General features: G+C 40.2%; 1 long non-coding RNA gene across 3 annotated transcripts in view; it reads left to right on the forward strand.

The window, feature by feature from the left end:
• Positions 1 to 27,641, forward strand: part of LOC146785777 (uncharacterized) — a 247,504-nt gene that overhangs the window by 204,247 nt on the left and 15,616 nt on the right. The window lies entirely within an intron of this gene.

Raw genomic sequence — 27,641 nt, forward strand, 5'->3', positions numbered from 1 at the left:
TGTATAGTTTATATAAACTGAATAAAAAGATTTTTGACTTACTGACTAAGGACAGGAAAATTGGGTTAACAGGGCGTGAGTTATACACATTGGAAGTTTGCCCATTTTAATCTGCCTAAAACCAATGTGTTGCTCTGGTGCTACATTCTAAATTGCACCAATGATGGGCCAAAGCACAGGGGTCAGCATGACTGTGTTTATCTTCACTTCGGGGATAGGTACCATGTGTGGCTCACCCATTCCTGACTTTCATGCAGCACCAGGGTCCCAATACCCTGGAGCACAGCACAGACATTATCGTCTTGTGGAAATCCATCCCCTGGCACCAAAGATTCAAGCAGGATGCCCCCTGGGGCAAGCTGAAACCTCAGGAGCATCACCAGAGTTCTCTCTACTCCCCTGTGTCTGTATCTGGAGGTGGCAGGCTCATCAGTCATCAGATTCCTGTCTATGCAGAAAGTGGGTGGGAGAAGAAACATGCTGGCTCCTGTGACAGCACAGAGAATTTTGCTGAACAGAGGAGCCAGCCACAGAGCAGAAATACTGCATCTGTAGAAATAAAAAAAATGGAAAAGAGAAACTGCTTGTGGCATGAAGCCACCTCAAGCCAACAAAGCAGGAACATTTGCTCAAATAACTTGTACAGCTCCTGGTGAGGAATCCTCCCCAGTATGCCTCGCAAGGGGCTTCATTACATTCTGTGACTCTCTGTGGCACCCCAAAAAGGGACAGGGATACTACCAATGTGACTACAAAGTGTCACTGTGGATGCAGGAGGCAGAGCAACCCCTACCAGTAACACGTACACAATTGTTTATGGGGTCAATGAAATGATGGACCCCAGAAGAAAAAAAACACATTTTAGGCAGGATTCCTAACCCTGGATGTTTCTCCTCTTCAGCTTGGGAGTGAAGGGACACGTGGTCCTATGGCCACATTTTAGGTTGCCTTATGAGTATAAAGAAATACTCTGACACATGGTATTCTGATTTACAGTGCTTTATTTAAAAATGTTTTTTATTGCCAGTAATTGCTGTGAACCATTTTAATGCTTCTGTCAGTTGCAATGAATGTGTTTAATGATGCCTATTCATTTCATTGGTATGATGTCATTTCTAATAAATATTAGAAGAACTTGACAACTATGGGCTCTTAAATATACTAAAGCAAACATCAATTAACTTAGAAATTTGCTGTGTATCTTTCAGTGAGGGTTGTCTTACACTACATCATTTAAAACCAATATCAATATGCACAGAAACCATAAATGTTGTGATCCTATACCAGAACAGTAAACACACAAATTGTTAATGACAAAAATATTACAGAGAAAATTCCTAACATACAACAATGGGGCTCATTACTATGTCGGTTGGAAAGCCTCCGAACGGCAGTCGGGTTCCCCTAAACCATGTCAGAACCTATTCACCAGACTCGGTTGGAAACATTTCCGACCGACCTATTACGATGTTCTCGGTCAGAAAGGAAACTATTCAGTCATTCCGAATCACTTCCGACCGGCATTTGGAGACTCCTAGTCAGGCAAAGCCGTATCGTACAGCTCTATGGACCACGTTTCCGACCGATGTATTACGATGTCAGATTCAGACAGCCTTTCTAATTCGGTCTGTCCTACATGAAAAGGCTGTCAGAAACTGACTTGGGGGGCCCGTAGCAGGTGCCCTTTCATCCTGAGGCCCCTGGTTGTGGGCTGTGGGCGTACCCATGGAACTCTCCTGTAAAACCATGCAAATTTTGGCAGGCACCATGGGGTGCCCGCCACAGGGCGCAAGGTTTTCCACAACCACCCCTTTTTTCAATGGGAGCCTGCGTTGTCGGTCGGAACATAGGCTCCCATTGAAGTCAGTGGGAGGCTTTCCGAACGGTGTTGGAAAGCATCATAATCGGTCTTGCAGACTCGCTGAACGGGAGTTGGTCGGAACTGAATCCAACAAGGGGAGAGGATGTGGTCTGTCGGCTGCGCTGCCGCCTCTGGTGCAGGAAACCAGGGTTCGAGCCTCGAGGTCGCGTCCACATCCTGTGATTCTGGGTAAATCACTTAATCTCCCCATGCCTGAATGTGTAATGTAAATACGGTGCTATGTAAAGCGCTCCAATACCTTCGGGTCGAGTTCACGCTATATAAATATGCAACAAACAAAACAACAACAAAAAAAGGAGTTGGTTGGTTTGCTTTCCAACCAGCATCGTAATAAGCCCCAATATCGTAAAGAAAAAAAAAAGAGTAACAAATATTGCCTACACATTACATCCAACAAAGCAACAAAAATGATGAATACCAAAACATTGAACAGTAGAAGATAAACTTTATTACAAAATAGGTACATAATATAACATTAAGGGGCCGATTCCGATCCTGTATTTTTTTTCCCGTACGACTCGTATCCGTATTTTTTTACGTACGAATCGTACAAGTACCGTACAAACGGTGAAGTACGATTCGTACGGGAAAAATACATATGAATCGCCTCGGGAAAAGTCTATGAGACGTCCCCGGACAGTTTTACGTACGAGTCGTAAAACTGAAGTCCGAGTGCACAAGTCCGATCCGTACCGGCGTTCCGAATGCACAAGCATATGGAAAACGTCCCGTACGGAGCGAACTGTGTACGACCCCTACCCCGGGTACACTTGTGCCCGGCGTACGAGTCGTACCGCCCCCCCACCCCAGCCCCGTATGTACGCGCCGTACCCCCACCCCAGCCCCGTATGTACGTGCCGTACCCCCACCCCAGCCCTGTATGTACGCGCCGTACCCCCACCCCAGCCCCGTATGTACGCGCCGTACCCCCACCCCAGCCCCGTATGTACGCGCCGTACCCTCAGCCCCGTATGTACATGCCGTACCCCCACCCCAACCCCGTATGTACGCGCCATACGGGGCTGGGGTGGGGGGGCCTGTACGACTCGTACCCCTTTTACGGCATTTTTTGGCTCCCGTAAAAAAAGAGCCCTACGGAGTGCCGTAGGGACGGATCGTACTTGCTGGTCCGTAAAACGCTGCTTACATTCGTACGGACGGCGCATACAGGCTGTTCCGGTGATGATTCGTAAGGTAATTTCCCCCATACGGTCTTTTCTACTATTCGTACGGAAATCGCCTTTCTGTACGAATCGTACTTCCTGGGTTGTAATGACAGTTTACCGGGTACGCGTCGTATGGAGAAAACGCTCCGTACGACGATTCGTAGGGCCTTTTTACTGGATCGGAATCGGCACCTAAATGTACACACATACATAGAAATATGTCAAAATAAAATAAATACACATTAAATAAATTCCCAAAATACTAACTAGCATTTGCCATAAATGGTGCAAAAAAATCAATCTAGTCTCCAACCAACCAATCATATTAAAATTAAAAACAGTTAACAAATAGAAACAGTTTCCAATTAATAAATACTATAAACATCTACAAAAACACAAATAAAATGATTCCTAAAAAGAGTTAGAGCAGAATAGTGCCACTCGGCCAGATTCCAAAAAGACTTCTGCACTTCAAAAAAATACTAAATACAACAATAAAAGTTTGACAATGAATTACAGTGAACAAAATTAATTATTAACTATAAGTATGTTAAGATAACAAGTAATTAAACCCTTGCTATACGTTTTATTTATTTCTCCAAATAACAGATGCACTCTTTACAAGGAAAAAATGCTAATATGAAAAAATAAATAACACAGGCACCAAAATACTTGAAATTCAAACAAGACCTCCTCAAAAGTAAGCATGGTACTGAAGCACAAAATGAAAATCAAACTAGAAAAAATAATGGTTTATCATATTGAAAAAATAAAGAAAACTAACCCTAACTAATATCCACTTTTCCTCTCAACAAACTGCAACAAAAGAAAACTGGACCAAAATAACATCAACCAAATGTCCCAAGCAAAATCCTACAACTAGAACAAAGTAAATACAACTCTCAGAACATGCATGCACCTGCAATATAACAATATTAAAGTTAAAATGCCATCAGGAATTGTTTGTTTATAAAATTAACATATATTTTCTATACTTCAAAAGCAACAGATAAAATGTCAGAAACAGCAAAATACATCAAACCCCCAAAAAAGAAGGTGTTTATAAATTATCTAGGATATAACTATTGTAAGAAGATCCCCACCAGTGAGAAAACACACTGGAAATACCCAAATATTATTAAATGCATTCTATGGCAGGCATTCCACCATAAATGAAATAGAAGTGTTAGTGAACATACTCAATCCTCTAATATAACTGATATAATGACAGAAATCTTTTAAAGGATCTGAAAGAGCTCACAAGGGCCAACAGCGATGATACTAAAATATATGTCACCACGTGTTCCTGAACAATTAACAGCTCAAATCCCTAACATATCAACTCTAAAAAATATTTAATTGCCATATAATGTAGAAAATTCAGGAAAACACTAGTAGAACCTAAAAATATGACGATATGGACATACCCCAACACCTATTAATCATATATTACATAATAAACCTTTTTCTATATGAAAACCACAATGATAATGCAAATTAATCATTTAAGCTACCAATTACAATTTACTAGCCTTAGCTCAATGCAACACATGGATGATGGATGGAACCTTTCAGGCTTGCAACCCAGTATTCAGTCAAATATAGACAATGCAATGCATGGTCAATATCAATATATAAAGATCCCATTAGTGCATTCACTGTTACCTAACAACCAAAGTGAAACTTGCAATGCAATGCTAATACACATAAAACAACAAACTAACAACAATAACACACAAAAATCATCATAGATTTTGAAAAGATATTGATTTCAGTCATACTTAAAATCGACCCACACACTGCAATTAAGGGGTGCAACCATTACTTTAACCAGAGCATATACGGAGGCACATACAGAAATACCACCTGAGCACGGAATATGCAAGTAAGCAAAAATGTGCACTAAAAATAAAAAAGCTAATAACTTTAGCATATGTCACTGTAACAGAAGTCACTAAACATGGCTTACTAATTGATCCCCCTATTGCCACCAACATGAAACCTAACTAGCTTCACTAATAGATTATTTTGAGCATACTTGGGTTGGTCACCTGCACCAATCAGCCAACAAATGTTACCCCAAGTATCACATTCTATGGTGGAATGTCTATGATAGCACCATGTCCCAAGAAGCAAAGGCAAATAATGCAGTGTGAGGGTGGCACAATTAATTCCAAGGAGTACTTGAAGAAACCATACTATACTCAAATCATTCCTAGACATATTTAAAAAAGTACAAGGTACCAAGAACTAAGAATGGAATAATCCCAAATTTGACTAAAACCAGAGTTCTCCAAACAAACAAATCAAATGCATGAACTCCTAGCATTCAAACTAAAACTCTTTACTAACAAGCCAGGCCTACCATATCTAGACTAAGGGGCCGATTCCTATCTGGGTCGGAAAGCACTCCGACCAATTCGGATCCGGAGTGTTTTTCGACCGAGCCGGACCCCTACAGTCCGACCGAGCGAGTACGATGCGCATGTATTCTATCGGACTCGGTTCGATCGGACTCCAATAGAAGTCAATGGGAGCCAGTTGTACGATGCGTACATGCGCTCCCATTGACTGATTGCGTGCGTCTCGAACAAGTGCGCCCCCTACAGTGGGTACACGTCGGTGCCATCCGCGCCTTACATGCCTGGTTGGGGGAGTCCCATGTGTCTCCCCCTGTGTGCGAGTCATATGGCTGCGGGTGCCGGGGGGTCCGACGCTGTCCCCCGAAGTCCGACTCCGGGAGCTTTTGCGAGCCAGACACTCCAGCTTGCACAGGCTGTCCGACGTGTTCATCGTACTGGCTCGGTCGTGAATCGCATCCATTGCACACCACGGTTAGCTTGTGTCCGAGACGTACGGAGTGGTTCCGACCCGGAAATGACTCGGTCGGTGATTTTCATGTAGCCCGCATAGTACTGGCTCGCTCGTACAACTGTACGAGTTGGTCGGAAAAGATGCGTACGGCTCGTAGTTTTTCCGGCCAGATCGCGTTCGGTGCCCTTCCGACCCGGCTCGGACTCGGCCCCTTAGTAGCAATTAACCTATATTAAAACCTTACTAAATAACACCACCATTTACCCTCCCAAAAACATAAACCCTAATATATTAATAGCATTTATTTCTAGATAATAAACAAGCAGATTTGAAATAGCAGTCAAAAATAAAAATATTTAAAAAGACAAAAACTCAAATTCATAATAAATTCATAATTAAAATGTACCATAATAAATATTAAAAAATATAAATTAATATTGCAAAATAATCAGCATCATTTTAACTAAACAATGACAGTTCTACCACCTATAAAATATAGTAGCAAAAAAGATAATATATTTACAATAGATAAACAACCATAAGATAAAAAAGATAACATTGCCTACCTAATGATACAAATAAATAAAAAAACACTTACATTTTTGTAGCTGGTCTTCATCAGTGAAATGATGACCCAAAAAACAATATCCCAAAAAATTATTTTAATAAACAAAAGAGACAAATAAAAATCCCAAAATAAAGCAGAGAAAAAGAGAACATCCAATACATGTCCATTAACCAAGGAATCCATCTAAAACTCTAAAAATGAGGAAACAAAATACCCTTGAAAAACCAAAAAGTAAAAAGTGAAAAATAGGTTTGGTTAAAAAGTAAGTAATTTCTTTTTTATATCTAAAAATAAACTCTAAAAAGGAAAAAACAAACTCACACCCAAACACTTACAACACAAGTACAAACCAAAGCACAGTCAAAAAGCATTAAAGTCAGTGTGAAACATATTTAACACACATACAAAACACATTTAAACTTTGCATTTTACATACGATCTACTGCTACATTCTTAACTAATTAACATATCCTACTGCAGAGGAGCTGGCATACAAAGACTGTGGGTCTCACAAAAAATATACGAATCTGGGGTAAATGATGAAATCAATCCTAAACTGTGGTCACATAGAAATATTATTTATAAGTTCCTTTGTTGGTGATGGCAATAATCCAACTGATCTCCCAATATTGAGGGATAGTATTGCTTTTTATCCTCTGTAATGTAATTTTGATATGGATCAATGCACTGCACCTGTGAATGTTCTTAAGGTTAGAAAAGACAATGATAAATATATATAAACTTTTTTTGCAGTACCTTGTAACATATTATCAAGTAAAAAAAATGTTAAAAAGTAAGTAATGTAAACAACCCCATGCTAATTACAAAGTACTGCACACCATACAAAATGTATAATTACAAATAAAAATATATGTACACTAAACCTGTATCATATATGTAATTACAATTAAAATATTTTTTTCCTGGAAATAAAACAAATTCAAATATTTTGTAATGACTGAAAAACAATGGGCAGTAAAAATTATATGTGTTAAATAAGATGTTTAAAAAATATTCATAACAATAACATGTAGAAAATAATGCTTTAAAAAACTGTTTTAAAAATGAAACTAACCATTTATACTATTAACAAGTAGAACTTTTTTTAATGTACAAAATAAAAGCACAAACAAATGCTACCAATTTATTGATATCACATTTAATTTTCCCAATAAAAACGTACCCACATTGAAGAAAGTGTTATAGTTTTGCGAATATCCAATTTTGTACATCAGCTCTAACTTCAACCATATTGGGGAAAGTGATGGATGTTGAGGAGTTTAGTTGTACTATTCCCTCTCCATGGATAACCACATTGAGGACATTTTGGGATTTTGGGGTTATTCCTACTCCAAACATGGGGTAAGTAATACAAACTTGGAGGGCGAGGGGACAGATTTATTATTCCCACTCCAAATATCACTACATTGCTGAAATTTGTTGATTTGGGGGGGGGGGAGTGGTACAAACAAATTATCCCCACTCTAGACTTAAACACAATGGGAAAAGTGGTGTACTTTGAGGGGTTCAGATTTACCATTCTCACTCTAAACTTAAACACTTTGAAAAAAATGTTGGACTTTCGGGGGGGCTCTTATTTACTATTCCCACTCCAAACATAACCATATTGTGGAACATGTTGTACTTTTAGGGGTTTCAGATTTATTATTTCCACTCCAAACCTCACCACATTGTGAAAAGTATTGAACTTTGTGGGTTGGAGAACAGATTTACTATTCCAACTAGAAAATTAACCACTTTATGGAAAGTGTGGCTCTTTAGGGAATTCAAATTGATTATTCCCCCTCCAAAGTTATAGACATTAGGGAAAATGCTGCACTATTAGATTTTAAAATAATGGCCAGCACAAATGTATAAAAGAATGCATACAAAAATCATTTTTATTTATTAAAACAAATTAGCCCCTGAATATAAAAAGTAAATTGATAGTACAACCATGATTGTGTTTTAGAATAAAATAGCAAATATTCATAATAATTTTAAAATCAAAAACTACTATTAATTAACAATATAGAAAATAATCAAGAAGTTATTTAAAAAACTAAAAGAAATGTCATATTTTAAATTTCAAAATTAAATCATTTCAATTTAACCCCCCCCATTGTAACAAAATTCACAAATTACAAGAGCACCTTAATTAAAAATCAATAAATGTTTTAAAATTAGTTAAATTTAATTATTTTAATTAATTTCAAAGCAGAAAATATTTTAGAATTATTAGGAACCAAAAATGATTTATACATTTGGATACCAAACAACCACAATATACATTTCGTAAAATATAACAGTATCAAGGTAAAATTTGATAAAGCATTACATATAATTATGTGTACTTATGTGAATAAAAAACAAATAAATTGAAAAACTAACAATATAATTTAACATAAAATTATTTCTTATAATTGAATTAAAGAAATTAAATAGGAAAACACAAAAACAATTTTAAATATAACCCAAAAAATATAATATTTTAAAATACTCTACCTCCTCTTCTCCTATAGACCCAATATCCCACTCCTAAAAGCAAACATTTTAAAAAACAAATGCAATATGTTAAAACAAAAACAATCAACAAAAAACATTTTTAAAAAGGTATAGATTTAGGGCCAAATTATGACTTTGGCAGTGCTGCGTCAGCTTTGCGCCAGCGCAGCACCACCAAAGCCGTGTCTGGTCTGCCTGCCAGATGAGTTGAACTTATGTCTGGTGGGCTTTTCTTTTGCCATTAACATGGCGACGCCCTGAAACCAGGCACCCCAATGGGAATGCAAAAGAATTCAGGACTGAAACTTGGACTTTAATTTGAAACTTGTACTTGAGTGCTAGTTGCTCTGGCAGCCAACTGTTTTCTCCATTCTAAATCAGGCCTTTTATCATGACTATTGTTGTCGAGTCCTGTGATGGGACTCAATGCAATGGAACCTATGACATGAAGGCCATGTTTACATTGACTTAATAATCACAAATAATTCCCTTGGCAGACATTAAGAATTTCATTCAATAACACACATCATATGAATTTAACTTTACCCATACAATTTCTCAGTCTCGAAAAGGCAGAGTGCCACAGAAAGAAATATAAAAGGATGTTTTATGTAGCTCCAACTTTAAATTAAAAAGATTTTTCTTTCCATATGTTCAATAAAATTCATTAAAAGTATTAAAATCACTACACAAAGCTTCAGTAAATACCATACTAAAAAGGAGAGAACACACACAAGACACTTACATCTGTCATCTAATCTAGTTAATTTTTATGAATTTATAAAGACAACCAATTGCAACCCATGAAGGCCATCTTTACATAGAGCCTTCTTCCCAAACCACATTAATATTATAATGGCCGTGGAGATCTTCCTGTGGGCTAGAAGGAGTAGTTGTACCATAAGGTGAATGCAAGATTGATAGCACTGCTTCATGATACTTTTTATGTAAATATTAGGTACGTGACACAATTATTTAATTATATGCCTCTAAAATAGCATTGCAGACTACTTTAATCCTCCCCCACTCCCATTGGCTTTGACACTGGCCTGGTTTGAGAAAGTAATGTTTAGAAGCAGATGGACAGATATACTTTACTTCAAGGAATGCAGCTCAGTTTCAAAAGTTGCTGCACTTCATTGCAAGAAAGGAAGAGAGCAAGACAGAGCCATCTTTACTAAGGGATGATGCTGTATCGCTCTATCCCTGCAATGATGCACTTTTGACAGGCATGGGCCAATGTACACATCCAATATACACCCCCTTGTAGTGAAAAGGCAAGTGTGTGATGTCAAGCATAGGTTTTGTACTGGAAAGATACCTTTCTAGTACAAAATACTAAGCATAGACATAGCTTGACACTTTTCCCATTTTGTATGTGTGCTACGCTGTGCTGTACTGTCGGCATACATTCAAAGTTGGAATTTTTTTTAAAAAATAACACTCAAACTTTACACCTACCTCAAGGAAGTATACATTTTTGGCACACAGTCCTATCTATCTTTTTCGTAGATAAGTTTTTCTGTAAAACTCCATGCGTTGTTGCATGTGAACCCCCTCCCCTCGACACAAAGTACCACAATGTAGCTCAAAGAACTACTTTACAACTGCTTTCCAATACAAATCAGGATTTGAGCTGAAGGATATATGCCAAAAGAAGCTTTGCACGTTTTATTTATTTCTCCAAATAACAGATGCACTCTTTACAAGGAAAAAATGCTAATATGAAAAAATAAATAACACAGGCACCAAAATACTTGAAATTCAAACAAGACCTCCTCAAAAGTAAGCATGGTACTGAAGCACAAAATGAAAATCAAACTAGAAAAAATAATGGTTTATCATATTGAAAAAATAAAGAAAACTAACCCTAACTAATATCCACTTTTCCTCTCAACAAACTGCAACAAAAGAAAACTGGACCAAAATAACATCAACCAAATGTCCCAAGCAAAATCCTACAACTAGAACAAAGTAAATACAACTCTCAGAACATGCATGCACCTGCAATATAACAATATTAAAGTTAAAATGCCATCAGGAATTGTTTGTTTATAAAATTAACATATATTTTCTATACTTCAAAAGCAACAGATAAAATGTCAGAAACAGCAAAATACATCAATTCCCCAAAAAAGAAGGTGTTTATAAATTATCTAGGATATAACTATTGTAAGAAGATCCCCACCAGTGAGAAAACACACTGGAAATACCCAAATATTATTAAATGCATTCTATGGCAGGCATTCCACCATAAATGAAATAGAAGTGTTAGTGAACATACTCAATCCTCTAATATAACTGATATAATGACAGAAATCTTTTAAAGGATCTGAAAGAGCTCACAAGGGCCAACAGCGATGATACTAAAATATATGTCACCACGTGTTCCTGAACAATTAACAGCTCAAATCCCTAACATATCAACTCTAAAAAATATTTAATTGCCAGATAATGTAGAAAATTCAGGAAAACACTAGTAGAACCTAAAAATATGACGATATGGACATACCCCAACACCTATTAATCATATATTACATAATAAACCTTTTTCTATATGAAAACCACAATGATAATGCAAATTAATCATTTAAGCTACCAATTACAATTTACTAGCCTTAGCTCAATGCAACACATGGATGATGTATGGAACCTTTCAGGCTTGCAACCCAGTATTCAGTCAAATATAGACAATGCAATGCATGGTCAATATCAAAATATAAAGATCCCATTAGTGCATTCACTGTTACCTAACAACCAAAGTGAAACTTGCAATGCAATGCTAATACACATAAAACAACAAACTAACAACAATAACACACAAAAATCATCATAGATTTTGAAAAGATATTGATTTCAGTCATACTTAAAATCGACCCACACACTGCAATTAAGGGGTGCAACCATTACTTTAACCAGAGCATATACGGAGGCACATACAGAAATACCACCTGAGCACGGAATATGCAAGTAAGCAAAAATGTGCACTAAAAATAAAAAAGCTAATAACTTTAGCATATGTCACTGTAACAGAAGTCACTAAACATGGCTTACTAATTGATCCCCCTATTGCCACCAACATGAAACCTAACTAGCTTCACTAATAGATTATTTTGAGCATACTTGGGTTGGTCACCTGCACCAATCAGCCAACAAATGTTACCCCAAGTATCACATTCTATGGTGGAATGTCTATGATAGCACCATGTCCCAAGAAGCAAAGGCAAATAATGCAGTGTGAGGGTGGCACAATTAATTCCAAGGAGTACTTGAAGAAACCATACTATACTCAAATCATTCCTAGACATATTTAAAAAAGTACAAGGTACCAAGAACTAAGAATGGAATAATCCCAAATTTGACTAAAACCAGAGTTCTCCAAACAAACAAATCAAATGCATGAACTCCTAGCATTCAAACTAAAACTCTTTACTAACAAGCCAGGCCTACCATATCTAGACTAAGGGGCCGATTCCTATCTGGGTCGGAAAGCACTCCGACCAATTCGGATCCGGAGTGTTTTTCGACCGAGCCGGACCCCTACAGTCCGACCGAGCGAGTACGATGCGCATGTATTCTATCGGACTTGGTTCGATCGGACTCCAATAGAAGTCAATGGGAGCCAGTTGTACGATGCGTACATGCGCTCCCATTGACTGATTGCGTGCGTCTCGAACAAGTGCGCCCCCTACAGTGGGTACACGTCGGTGCCATCCGCGCCTTACATGCCTGGTTGGGGGAGTCCCATGTGTCTCCCCCTGTGTGCGAGTCATACGGCTGCGGGTGCCGGGGGGTCCGACGCTGTCCCCCGAAGTCCGACTCCGGGAGCTTTTGCGAGCCAGACACTCCAGCTTGCACAGGCTGTCCGACGTGTTCATCGTACTGGCTCGGTCGTGAATCGCATCCATTGCACGCCACGGTTAGCTTGTGTCCGAGACGTACGGAGTGGTTCCGACCCGGAAATGACTCGGTCGGTGATTTTCATGTAGCCCGCATAGTACTGGCTCGCTCGTACAACTGTACGAGTTGGTCGGAAAAGATGCGTACGGCTCGTAGTTTTTCCGGCCAGATCCCTTCCGACCCGGCTCGGACTCGGCCCCTTAGTAGCAATTAACCTATATTAAAACCTTACTAAATAACACCACCATTTACCCTCCCAAAAACATAAACCCTAATATATTAATAGCATTTATTTCTAGATAATAAACAAGCAGATTTGAAATAGCAGTCAAAAATAAAAATATTTAAAAAGACAAAAACTCAAATTCATAATAAATTCATAATTAAAATGTACCATAATAAATATTAAAAAATATAAATTAATATTGCAAAATAATCAGCATCATTTTAACTAAACAATGACAGTTCTACCACCTATAAAATATAGTAGCAACAAAGATAATATATTTACAATAGATAAACAACCATAAGATAAAAAAGATAACATTGCCTACCTAATGATACAAATAAATAAATAAACACTTACATTTTTGTAGCTGGTCTTCATCAGTGAAATGATGACCCAAAAAACAATATCCCAAAAAATTATTTTAATAAACAAAAGAGACAAATAAAAATCCCAAAATAAAGCAGAGAAAAAGAGAACATCCAATACATGTCCATTAACCAAGGAATCCATCTAAAACTCTAAAAATGAGGAATCAAAATACCCTTGAAAAACCAAAAAGTAAAAAGTGAAAAATAGGTTTGGTTAAAAAGTAAGTAATTTCTTTTTTATATCTAAAAATAAACTCTAAAAAGGAAAAAACAAACTCACACCCAAACACTTACAACACAAGTACAAACCAAATCACAGTCAAAAAGCATTAAAGTCAGTGTGAAACATATTTAACACACATACAAAACACATTTAAACTTTGCATTTTACATACGATCTACTGCTACATTCTTAACTAATTAACATATCCTACTGCAGAGGAGCTGGCATACAAAGACTGTGGGTCTCACAAAAAATATACGAATCTGGGGTAAATGATGAAATCAATCCTAAACTGTGGTCACATAGAAATATTATTTATAAGTTCCTTTGTTGGTGATGGCAATAATCCAACTGATCTCCCAATATTGAGGGATAGTATTGCTTTTTATCCTCTGTAATGTAATTTTGATATGGATCAATGCACTGCACCTGTGAATGTTCTTAAGGTTAGAAAAGACAATGATAAATATATATAAACTTTTTTTGCAGTACCTTGTAACATATTATCAAGTAAAAAAAATGTTAAAAAGTAAGTAATGTAAACAACCCCATGCTAATTACAAAGTACTGCACACCATACAAAATGTATAATTACAAATAAAAATATATGTACACTAAACCTGTATCATATATGTAATTACAATTAAAATATTTTTTTCCTGGAAATAAAACAAATTCAAATATTTTGTAATGACTGAAAAACAATGGGCAGTAAAAATTATATGTGTTAAATAAGATGTTTAAAAAATATTCATAACAATAACATGTAGAAAATAATGCTTTAAAAAACTGTTTTAAAAATGAAACTAACCATTTATACAATTAACAAGTAGAACTTTTTTTAATGTACAAAATAAAAGCACAAACAAATGCTACCAATTTATTGATATCACATTTAATTTTCCCAATAAAAACATACCCACATTGAAGAAAGTGTTATAGTTTTGCGAATATCCAATTTTGTACATCAGCTCTAACTTCAACCATATTGGGGAAAGTGATGGATGTTGAGGAGTTTAGTTGTACTATTCCCTCTCCTTGGATAACCACATTGAGGACATTTTGGGATTTTGGGGTTATTCCTACTCCAAACATGGGGTAAGTACTACAAACTTGGAGGGCGAGGGGACAGATTTATTATTCCCACTCCAAATATCACTACATTGCTGAAATTTGTTGATTTGGGGGGGGGGGAGTGGTACAAACAAATTATCCCCACTCTAGACTTAAACACAATGGGAAAAGTGGTGTACTTTGAGGGGTTCAGATTTACCATTCTCACTCTAAACTTAAACACTTTGAAAAAAATGTTGGACTTTCGGGGGGACTCTTATTTACTATTCCCACTCCAAACATAACCATATTGTGGAACATGTTGTACTTTTAGGGGTTTCAGATTTATTATTTCCACTCCAAACCTCACCACATTGTGAAAAGTATTGAACTTTGTGGGTTGGAGAACAGATTTACTATTCCAACTAGAAAATTAACCACTTTATGGAAAGTGTGGCTCTTTAGGGAATTCAAATTGATTATTCCCCCTCCAAAGTTATAGACATTAGGGAAAATGCTGCACTATTAGATTTTAAAATAATGGCCAGCACAAATGTATAAAAGAATGCATACAAAAATCATTTTTATTTATTAAAACAAATTAGCCCCTGAATATAAAAAGTAAATTGATAGTACAACCATGATTGTGTTTTAGAATAAAATAGCAAATATTCATAATAATTTTAAAATCAAAAACTACTATTAATTAACAATATAGAAAATAATCAAGAAGTTATTTAAAAAACTAAAAGAAATGTCATATTTTAAAATTAAATCATTTCAATTTAACCCCCCCCATTGTAACAAAATTCACAAATTACAAGAGCACCTTAATTAAAAATCAATAAATGTTTTAAAATTAGTTAAATTTAATTATTTTAATTAATTTCAAAGCAGAAAATATTTTAGAATTATTAGGAACCAAAAATGATTTATACATTTGGATACCAAACAACCACAATATACATTTCGTAAAATATAACAGTATCAAGGTAAAATTTGATAAAGCATTACATATAATTATGTGTACTTATGTGAATAAAAAACAAATAAATTGAAAAACTAACAATATAATTTAACATAAAATTATTTCTTATAATTGAATTAAAGAAATTAAATAGGAAAACACAAAAACAATTTTAAATATAACCCAAAAAATATAATATTTTAAAATACTCTACCTCCTCTTCTCCTATAGACCCAATATCCCACTCCTAAAAGCAAACATTTTAAAAAAGAAATGCAATATGTTAAAACAAAAACAATCAACGAAAAACATTTTTAAAAAGGTATAGATTTAGGGCCAAATTATGACTTTGGCAGTGCTGCGTCAGCTTTGCGCCAGCGCAGCACCACCAAAGCCGTGTCTGGTCTGCCTGCCAGATGAGTTGAACTTATGTCTGGTGGGCTTTTCTTTTGCCATTAACATGGCGACGCCCTGAAACCAGGCACCCAATGGGAATGCAAAAGAATTCAGGACTGAAACTTGGACTTTAATTTGAAACTTGTACTTGAGTGCTAGTTGCTCGGGCAGCCAACTGTTTTCTCCATTCTAAATCAGGCCTTTTATCATGACTATTGTTGTCGAGTCCTGTGATGGGACTCAATGCAATGGAACCTATGACATGAAGGCCATGTTTACATTGACTTAATAATCACAAATAATTCCCTTGGCAGACATTAAGAATTTCATTCAATAACACACATCATATGAATTTAACTTTACCCATACAATTTCTCAGTCTCGAAAAGGCAGAGTGCCACAGAAAGAAATATAAAAGGATGTTTTATGTAGCTCCAACTTTAAATTAAAAAGATTTTTCTTTCCATATGTTCAATAAAATTCATTAAAAGTATTAAAATCACTACACAAAGCTTCAGTAAATACCATACTAAAAAGGAGAGAACACACACAAGACACTTACATCTGTCATCTAATCTAGTTAATTTTTATGAATTTATAAAGACAACCAATTGCAACCCATGAAGGCCATCTTTACATAGAGCCTTCTTCCCAAACCACATTAATATTATAATGGCCGTGGAGATCTTCCTGTGGGCTAGAAGGAGTAGTTGTACCATAAGGTGAATGCAAGATTGATAGCACTGCTTCATGATACTTTTTATGTAAATATTAGGTACGTGACACAATTATTTAATTATATGCCTCTAAAATAGCATTGCAGACTACTTTAATCCTCCCCCACTCCCATTGGCTTTGACACTGGCCTGGTTTGAGAAAGTAATGTTTAGAAGCAGATGGACAGATATACTTTACTTCAAGGAATGCAGCTCAGTTTCAAAAGTTGCTGCACTTCATTGCAAGAAAGGAAGAGAGCAAGACAGAGCCATCTTTACTAAGGGATGATGCTGTATCGCTCTATCCCTGCAATGATGCACTTTTGACAGGCATGGGCCAATGTACACATCCAATATACACCCCCTTGTAGTGAAAAGGCAAGTGTGTGATGTCAAGCATAGGTTTTGTACTGGAAAGATACCTTTCTAGTACAAAATACTAAGCATAGACATAGCTTGACACTTTTCCCATTTTGTATGTGTGCTACGCTGTGCTGTACTGTCGGCATACATTCAAAGTTGGAATTTTTTTTTAAAAATAACACTCAAACTTTACACCTACCTCAAGGAAGTATACATTTTTGGCACACAGTCCTATCTATCTTTTTCGTAGATAAGTTTTTCTGTAAAACTCCATGCGTTGTTGCATGTGAACCCCCTCCCCTCGACACAAAGTACCACAATGTAGCTCAAAGAACTACTTTACAACTGCTTTCCAATTTAAATCAGGATTTGAGCTGAAGGATATATGCCAAAAGAAGCTTTGCACTGGTTTGTGTAATTTTTGCTATGCAAACCAAGCTCAAAGTGCTAGTAAATCTGCCCTAGGCTCAACCATGAATGATAAGACAGTTGCACTGCATGTGTGCGTGTGTATGTGTGTTGCATGGTTTTAGTGGTCACAGAAAGAGGGAGTGTTTAAAATGTAATATCTGTAATTTTGTGCACATGATTTCATAATACTGAGATGTCTGTTGACTCTCTTGAATTGCATATCAATTTAATGTAAAGCAAAAACAATTGACATGAATCCTGAGCCTGCCTCACTGACCTATGGTTTGTAAAGTCCTGGGAGAATGAAAACTGTTACTGAAAATTGTACATGTGTTGCTATAAAGGTTTCCAGATGGCTCTACAAACTACTTTACAATAGTCTCTTGCTGTTTCAAAACCAAAACACTTTTAGCTATTAGTTTTTCAACATCCCCTCCATATTAAACTTAGCTGATACACCACATTTACATAAAGTATATTGTAGTTTGTGACCCCTGTCTTGTGTAATGCCTCAGACCTTATTAGGCTGCTTATAGTGCCAAAAACACGTTGACCACACGTTATGGCAGAAACAATCCTCTTCTCTTTTAATGTTTACCTACACGAGACAATAATAAACTACATATCAAACAATGAAGTATTTTTCATTATTTCTGTCCCCCAACTCTCTATTCCTTCGCGACCCCTCAGGATAGTACTCTAATTTTCACTGTTTACTGCAACCACAAAAACATAAGTGACTTCATTTTAAGACCTCACAACCAGTGATGTTACAAAGGCCCCTGCAACCCCCGCAGTGTGGGGGGGGCGCCTCAGCACCGAACCCTAACCTGCGAGCTCTTGAGTGTCTCCAGAGGGGGGGCTCCCCATGTATTTTGCAGGGAGGCCCCTTAAAGTTTAATTACTTCACTGCTCTTAACCTAACCTGATAGGGAACCAACCTGGACTATGAGGAGCATCTCTTTTTGGGGGATATTCACAAGGACTTATCTCCGATTTATCTCCACCTCAACGCATCAAAAGTGGAGATAGAGTTAATATCCCATTCACAAGCTGGTGCAAACTACAGACAACGCCAGTATTCCCGAGATACCTGCCCCAAAATGTATCTCCATGGTGGACACCACCAACTAACCCTAATGAGATGCAGAGTAGGCGTTCCCGTGCAAAAACACACGAAAAAACCACAACACCACTTTCACAACGAACTGCCAGATTTGCGAAGCGAATTAAAAACAGGCGAAAAGCCGCGGAAGCACCAAGGATTTAACACCTGCCTTTCGCTGGTGCTAAGCAGGACGACTACCCACAGCATGAAAGGGAGCCCAGCCAAGAGCCACACCTGAAGACCCACAGATGCCATGGAGACAATGATCATGCAGCTCCGATACCCATGAGGGCCACAGCACCCACCGCCACTACCTCCAGCCCCCCGCCCCTCTCCCCGGACATACACATACCTCGCACAACACAAGAGCCACAAAAAGCGCATGATGATGCACACTGCCAAAAAAACCACACATGTGTGGCCAGAAGAATGAGAAACAGTCACACAGCACTGAAGTAACAACCAAAAACTTTATTGAAATACAACACAAAACACCACTGCGGAAGACTCCTGTCGGGTCCGTAAGGGACAATCTCGACGTCACAGCCTGGAAAATAAAGCCCAAAATCAGGGTGTGTGTCATGCGCACATCAAAGGAGCGAGACAGAGAAACAGAGAAAGAAAGAAAGCCAGAGAGAGAAATAGAGGGAAGGAAAGGAAGGGAGAGAGAGAGAAGGAAAGGAAGGGAGAGAGAGAGAGAGAGAGAGAAGGAAAGGAAGAGAGAGAGAGAGAGAGAGAGAGACACCACCGACTCTGCGCACCCAGGCCCCACCGTTCACCGGCTGCCACTGGTGTGTCCACCAGTGGGCACACCACGTGCCTGTGCAAGCTCCAGGCCCCGGCCCGCCATCATGGCATGGTCCACATCATGCGGACCCGCCCTGCGGCCCTGCAGGTCCCACACATGACGCTGAGTCATCAATGGCATAGACCACATCAGTGCACACGTCATCATCACAGGCAGCACACCCGCTCAGCTATTTTGATGCCACTAACCCCGTGCAATGCCAGTCAGCGCCACATGGTGGTAGGACCGTGATGGCCGCAAGGCTTCGGGTGCCACTAACCCTGTGCAATGTCAGTCAGCCCCACGTGGTGGTAGGCCTGTGACAGCCGCAAGGCTTCAGGTGCCACTAACCCTGTGTGCAACAACTCATTAGCCCTTTATGATTGAGAACCGTGGAGTGTCTGTCATCCAGTCACCACTGACAGAGGGAAATGTGATGTTGTCAGCCCCTTATTTTTGCGGGGTCACATGGCCTGTGATGCCTGTGCCGGATGGGTGTGGTGTGTGTGCAAACCTGCCCTCAGGGAGTGGCCATGACATGCTGACAACTGACCAGTGACCTGCACACCATCAGCAAGTACGCCGGCGACAGGCAGCTATGTGGGCCCCACCTCGGAGCGTAAGCAGAGTGGTCTGGCCTGGCGTACGCCGGACCAGCACTGGGCTTGCAACAATGTCTCGGGAGCTCTGGGCATGGTTCAGTCCATGTCCAGACAAGGAAGTGACTAATGCGTGTGTCCCTGTTGTAGTGTCCACGGCTCCCGGAACACAATAGGCAATGTAGCACACTGTGACTGGCATCCCACTAGATGAGCATCATTGACGTAAGGGAAATCCCTGTCCTTACATTCATCCACACATTCATGTATGAATGATGAAAGACATGACACAGCAGTGCGTTACTGGATGTTTATTGCACATCCAGTGGAGTTTTGCAGCTGGAGCGGTACAGGGACATGCCAAGCACACTTCACAATATGGGCCCGTGGAGGGCCAGCCAGAGTCCATCCGGGGATGACAAGTACTGCTGAAGAGGAAGGGTACAGTCCGCAGTCTGGTTGCTGTGTCATTGGTCATCAAACAGGATATGGCAGTCCATGTCGCGGTCCAAGGTGAGTGCAGCGGAGTGTATTGGGGGTCAGTGGAAGGTCATGCCTCCTTCTGAACTCAAACCCATCCACGTCTTCGTCCTCAGATGTGTGCTCTGCCCCACCTGTGGGTGTTGCAGTACCGGCTCCGGCACTGTGTGCCACTGACACATCAGGGGCCGAAGGAGGATTGTCGGCTGCACTGTGTGGCAGTGACACATCAGGTGCCAGAGCGGATACGCCTGCCGCACTGTGAGGCACTAACACACCAGGGGGCGGAGATGTGGATGGTCTGGGGATAGCAGCGTTCATCAGCGCCACACCTTGTGGCAGCAATGCCATGATGAGGATCTGCAGGGCATGGTAGATCCCAGCTACATTTCGCTGATGTGCAGCGGGGGCTGCCATCCTTTCCGCCTCCATCCACACCATGTCCTCCATGAGCCTCCGCATGTGTGTCACGGCTGGGATCGCTGGAGCCACTCTGAGCGGACAGGTGTTCTTCTCTCTGCGTCATGACTTCAGCGATGTCAATCAGGGCTCAGTGGAGACCATGGAGCGGGACGTGGGTGTCCTTTAGGGACTGGAGCTGGTCCCAGATGGGACCTAGACACCCATGGATGGCATCCAGTTTGGTAGCCATGATGTCCAACCCCACCCACACCTGCTCAGCCGTCTCCCTCTGGCCCTCCAGCACATGGCGTTGGAAGACCATGTGTTGGTCCTAGGGGTCTTGGGAGACTGCCGGGCTGTGGGTGCCTCCTGCTGGTTGGTTTGGGTAGTGGGTGGGGTCTCCTCGATGCAGCTGGGCTGCCCTGATCCTGGAGGTGAGTTGTGGATGATGTCAATGATGTCTTGGAGGGCTTGGGTGTTGATGCTGGTGGTGTCCTCCTTGTCATCAGTGAAGAGTGGCTGGGACTGCTCTGCAGGAGGTGTTGACGGTGCCCCTGCAATGTGAAGGGGAGATGGTGTATTAGAATATGTCCACATGTATGTAGCCGCATGGTTCATGTTGACATTCAGACAGCGTGGCATTGTACATTGTGACAGTCTGTAGATCGGGGCCATGACCCGGAATTATTGTGAGTGTGCACTGTGCTCTGCTTGATTGTGCACGTGTGCCATTGTGGCCATCTCCACCCGTCCCTTCAGTACCTGGTGGTCACTCACCCTGTTGCGGTTGTGTTGTGTCCTGTCGAGCAGTGTCCGGTCCCCTGACTACGGCCAAACTCTCCACACTGATGACTGTCGACACCAGCTCCTCCATGTCATCCAGCACGTACTGTGGCGCTGGGCTCCCACCTCCAGTCGGCATTGCTGCCTTCTGGTTGGCTGCGAGTTTATCCTTGGTCTTGCGCTTGATGTCAATCCATCGCCTCTTGGCCTCTTCCATTGACCGCTTGTGCTCTCTGACGGCATTCACCTTGTCCACGATGTCCCATCATATTCCATTTTTGGTGCCCAATGACATGTTGGAGGTGACGAACAGTTGTTGATGGTGTTCCATCACCTCCATGACTAGGATCCTGTTTTCCTGCGGACTGAACTTTGTCTTTCTCTTCTTCTTGTCCTTGCCCTTCCCTGTCCCCGAGGTCCCAGGCTGGTCGTCCGGGGTGCTTGTGGGGTTGCGCTCGACCTCTGCGGAGCAGGCCCAAGGATGAAGCACGCCACCTTTGGGAGGATAAGGGCCCAAAATCCTTTTAAATTATGAGTCATTTTCAGGTCTCGATGAGCCCAGCGCATGCGCTGGCTCAGAGAGACATTTTGTATGTGGGATTTTTAAAGTGCTGCCTGTAGCCTAAAGCTTGAGTGCACACGAGCGTGCATGTGCGCAGCCGGCAATCACTGCTGCGCGTGCACCACTCGCGTGCTTGCCACACAGCGCGACCCGTCCTCGCGATCGCGATCACTTTTGCTTCGATTGCGAGGGCTATTACTTTCGCTTTCTCGGCCGCGCGGCCGTTACTTTTACGGCCATGCGGCCAATGCTTGTTCATTTTACCTTAGGCAAGGAAGCATGTTTTCCAATATCAAGTGTTATGCCCATTAACCCCTTCGATGCGGCGCGGATTCCCCCGCGGTGCTGACCGTTTCTTGCGCGGGCGTGGTCATGACGGAACGGTTCCGTCATGAGCACAGCTCAACCGACGCTCATGACGGAACCGTTCCGTCATGAGCACCGAAGGGGTTAATATGCCTTTTATTCACGTTTGCCCGGGCTGAAATATTGAAAACACATACATTTTGTTTGCATGACGGTCCAGTGAGCCCGAGTTCCATAGGATGGCAAGGAAGTCTGAGCCACCCTTCCGAAGTGCGAAATTGGGTGCTAAACATTTGGTAAAAGTAACGTCCCTTAATTAAAGTGCTTAGACTAAAGCCTGTTACAGCGCCAAGAAACGGAAGAAATAGAATATGAGGCGCTATTTAAAAACAAATTATTGTGTAGGAAATTCCATCCCTCAATTCCGAGCACTAGAGTCCTTGTATTATACGCCATCGACGTGATGAAAAAAATGCTTTGGCATGCAAATGGAACATGATTATACATTTCCAATTTTATTTTAATATTCTCGACAATTTCCAAGCAGCCATACCGCACTGCCTGCGATCCTCTGTCACTCACTCTCTAACAGGGGACGAGTGCCCGCCCTCAGTTTGGTGTTGCATGAACCTGATTCATTCCATGCTGTTGTGCCTGATACCACTGACTCCCCCCCAGCGAACCCCCCACCACCACCGCAGCGCCTGTGCTGCTGCCCCGCTCTGAGCCTCCTAGCACAGACAGTCCTTTCAAAATTTAACCCCACACCGACCTTCCCTTTCTAGTCCCCGACCCTTCTTGTGAACATGATCCGGGGCCATGTCCCGACACCTCCCGCCTCTCAGAAGCCTATTTTCGAGGGCTGAACAGAGTCGTCTGTGGTGCCAAGAGCCAGCGCCTGACATGTCATCCGAACTCCCTGCACTGCCTCGGGCACCGCCAGTGCCCGCACCTCTCCTGGAGCAGTGTGTGTTTATTCCACAGACACACAGTGCAGTTTACACCATGCACTTCACTCGAGCTGGTACATTTTTTTCAGACAACATTAATCCAGAGGGGTTGGGAGCCCAGCAGTTCCTAGCAGTACTTTGTCAATGCAGGGAACTCACGCTGTTCCCTGTATATAGAGCTTTGCGTTGTGACCTAGTGGTGTTAGTTATGTATCCACTTTCAGATATCTGTTTTCCTTAATCGTTGTTAAGTGTAATTTTCTGAATTGCAAATCCTACTACATCTCAAAGAATGCAAGCACCAGAATGTAAATAATAGGACTCTGTGAGGTATACTACAGGTATACTACTTTGTCTACCCTTCACCCTTCGCTACCCTTCTGTTTGCCTCACTACGGTCTTTACCCGACCCACCTTTCAGTGCCTCTTCCCATTTCGCCTCCCTCCCTCACAGCGCTCTCCTAGCATGCATCTGTTTCTCCCCTCACCTCCATGCCTGCCTCTACTCCTCCTTACCTTTCTAACCAGCCTAACTTTCTATCTTCCTGTTATTCCTGGTAGTGAACCTTTCATTTCACGCCTCCGGTTGTATTACCTACGCATTCAAATTGAGTAGGTCATTGCTGTGCTCCCAACCCGACATCGAGACCCAGTCCTCTAGCCTCTCAACATGCCCAGATATAACAACAAGCATTGGCATAGCCAATAGGTCCCGCCTTTGGGACCTGCTGCATAACTAAATACTTATAAGGTCCCAAAGGCGAGACCTATTGGCTATGCCAATGCTTGTTAAAGTTTCAGTCTCAGGTCGGAGCACATGTGTATCCTCATCGTGAGCGAATGCAGCATCAATGAACAGCTGTCAAGTCTGTTTCCCATTGTTGATCTAGACTGCTGGTAGTTCTTTGATTATAAGAGAAACAACAGCATTTTTATGACACATTTTAAAAACTGAAATGCCCACTAAAGGAATGATATGCTACAAATAAGTTTACAGTTTTTAGAAACACAGATCATATTACCATTATTTGGATCCAAAAATGTTTTGTGTGCCACTGGCCAATGCTCAAAATTCCACTATAAAAACTCAACATTTTGTGATTATAGCCTTCTTTATATTTTTGATGTCTTGAAATTTGGTTAATTTCAGAGTTTTATTCCGAAGAGTAGGTTGCTGTTAGATTTAGATTAAGAGGATTTCTGGCAGTTTGTTCCAAGAGTCTGAGACAAGGGTAAATCGGGTGAAGTCTGTGAAGCATATTTCAGAAACCATATTCCACAAAAGTAACCCTTAAGTAATTTTTTGCCCATGTACAATCTTTAGAAGTAGGACAGTGATTCTCCTTCAAATATCTTGGATGATATGTGTATGGGATCTCATCTTGGTTTTGGTGATTACATTTGCTATTTTATTTTGATTAGACAATCTGCCTCGTTGAATTCTAGTATCTTTTCCCAAAGAATGTCAGGTGAGCTGAAATGGCACAGTGCTAATCAGCAGAAATGTCTAAATGCAAAACAATAGTTTTTGGGTATAGGCATAAATTTTTCTAACACTAGATGATTTCTGTAAATGTCTTCTTCTGCGAGATGGGGGTTGCTCTCTGCAGTGTGTAGATTTGGTTTCCTGAATTATCATTTTTTATTTCATTTTCATTGAATATTTCGAATTCCTGCCCCTGAATGATAACTGACTCATAGGTAATGGAAATCTTTTTTGTTTCAATTATAGTTGAACAGTAATAGTTGGATTTGCATGATTTTTGGAATTATGAGGTTTTCAGTTTTCTAACATTGTATGACACAGCAGAAAGGGTCCTTTGGTCACCAGAGAATCACTTGAGAAGTTTATATAATGCACCTAGAAGTGAAGCTCAGTCTGTTTTCGTGGGCTAGGGAGACATTTGGGCCCTCATTACATGAGGCATGGAATTAGTTGTGGCCGACTTGGTTCGAGACTCTATGATTCTGGCACCCAACACGAAATTCCAGCAAGAATGGTTCTTTTCCTGGATTGGGAAATAACTGGTAGACCAAGTTATACCAGGCCCTTTTCCAGGCAGTATTCTTTAATTTTGGGGGAAAGTCAGCTGACATTTTCTGACTGCTGTGAGCAGTAAGGTAAATATAAGGTATAAGGTAACTATAACTTGCGCCCCTACCATGCACAGTTTTCTCATGAATATTTTGACTGCAAATGTTTCACTGACATTATCAATGATATCATAGAAGATAATATGAGTGATGCAATATGTGAGGTTAATTAGCAGGGCATGACGAGGGTGCATAATTAGCAGTGCATGGTGAGGGCGCGAGGGTGCGAGATGCCTCCAATTATTACTGCTGTATTTCTATGGTTTTGTGTGTGTAAACTGGGTACCTAAGTATAACTTCCTTGTAACCTTTGGTTTTTCACTAAAGTTCCAGTTTAAAAAAAAAAGTAAAGTAATATTTAATTACTATACATTAATCCAACTGCCATCATGCATGGTCTTCGCATGCAGCCAACCCCATTCAACACATGGCCTTTGGATGTGTGGAGCGGGGCGTTGGCCACAGGGCCTGGTGGCCAACCCCCCAATGGCAGCCAACTTGGGAGGGAAGCATGCAGCTCCCCCACCCGGGAAATTTTGACCCCATCCCCTAGGGCATGGAATATTTGGTGGGGGCAGGTGTCCCTTTCCCTGGGCTGAGTTTGGCCCCTGGGACCCCATCTCCCGGGGTCCAGAGCATTATTTAGGGGAGTGGCCATTTTCATGCTGCATTCGAAAAAAACTGTTGATTAGCACTAATTTAGGTGATTTTCAAATATAAATTGCTTCAGCAGAGTCTCCAAACTGTTTTTAAGAACTTTTGGAGGAAGAGTAAGTCAGCAGTGAGTGAAAGGTATTAAAAGAGCACAGGTGTTTAGCTCTTTTTAGCAATTCTAAGCCTTGACCTTTTTTAAAGAGTCTAGCATTGTTTCATTGTAAAAGGGAAGCATTTAGAAGCTCAGTATAGTACATTAATGAATCACCAATGAAACAATATCTTTCAGAATAAAAGTAAAACTATATTCTTAGAAGTGAGACAGTGGTTTAGATCACTTGAATTGACCTCTCTGAGAAAAATACATGTAGTGTACATTTACTGGATTGGTTAAAAGTGAACTTGATTTTTCAGGAAGTTGTTGAAGGAGAGGTTTTTTGTGTTGAAATATCTAGAGAGAGTGCAGTTGTCTGTTTTTTTTTTAAAATCTAACTGTAGAAGAACATATGTTAGACTGTTTAACAGTCTCAAATAGCTTTTAAGGGAAGTTTTATGAATTTAGCTCCATTCTAATAAATTAATACATGCCCTTAAAAATGTGCTTTTATCTCCTCTTAAGCTGCTTTTTTACAACCTGATTTTGATGCGATGTGTGCTACTTGGATCTGAGCATCAAGCTCAGGGAGAGACAGAGGGGGGCTTATGTTCCTAATTTCTGTGAAACATACGGGAACTGCAAAAATCCTAAGCTCCACATCCCCTAACTTTCTAGTCTTGGAATTTACTTTGCCAAATAAGCATAAAATCTTGTATGTTAATTTCTATAATGCCCCATATGGTACGCATTGTAATGAAAACATTAATGCATTAGCAAAGTTTTTAATGAATTATAAGAAGGGTCAAACCACTTTTGTTTATTTAATCCTCCTTGGGGATTTTAACATACATTTGTGTCAGCTAAATTGCCAGTATAGGCGAAAAATAGATATAGATTACTTGCCCTATTCACATTTTGAACATTCAACAAAGGGGGCTGCTCTTGAAGAACTATTGTCTGATGTTGATTTAGCCGAGCCGGAGTTCTCTGACACCAATGATCGGGTAGCAACATATAGTGCTAGGGACAGTAATACTATTATAGATTTTATATTTGTTTCACCAGGCATGCTGCAAAATGTCATTTTTTATAACGCAATACAAGCTACATTTAGTGATCATAATCCAGTGGTATTGGAATTGCGCAATAACAACTCATATTTACTTAGAGAAAATATAAATACAGTACCTCCCTTGGAGTTAATCGTTCAGGATCAGGGGAGACAGCTAAAATGGAGTAAAATTTTCCCAGAGGTTTT

The sequence above is a fragment of the Triturus cristatus genome, chromosome 11 (genome assembly GCF_964204655.1).
Source record: "Triturus cristatus chromosome 11, aTriCri1.1, whole genome shotgun sequence".
NCBI lineage: Eukaryota > Metazoa > Chordata > Amphibia > Caudata > Salamandridae > Triturus > Triturus cristatus.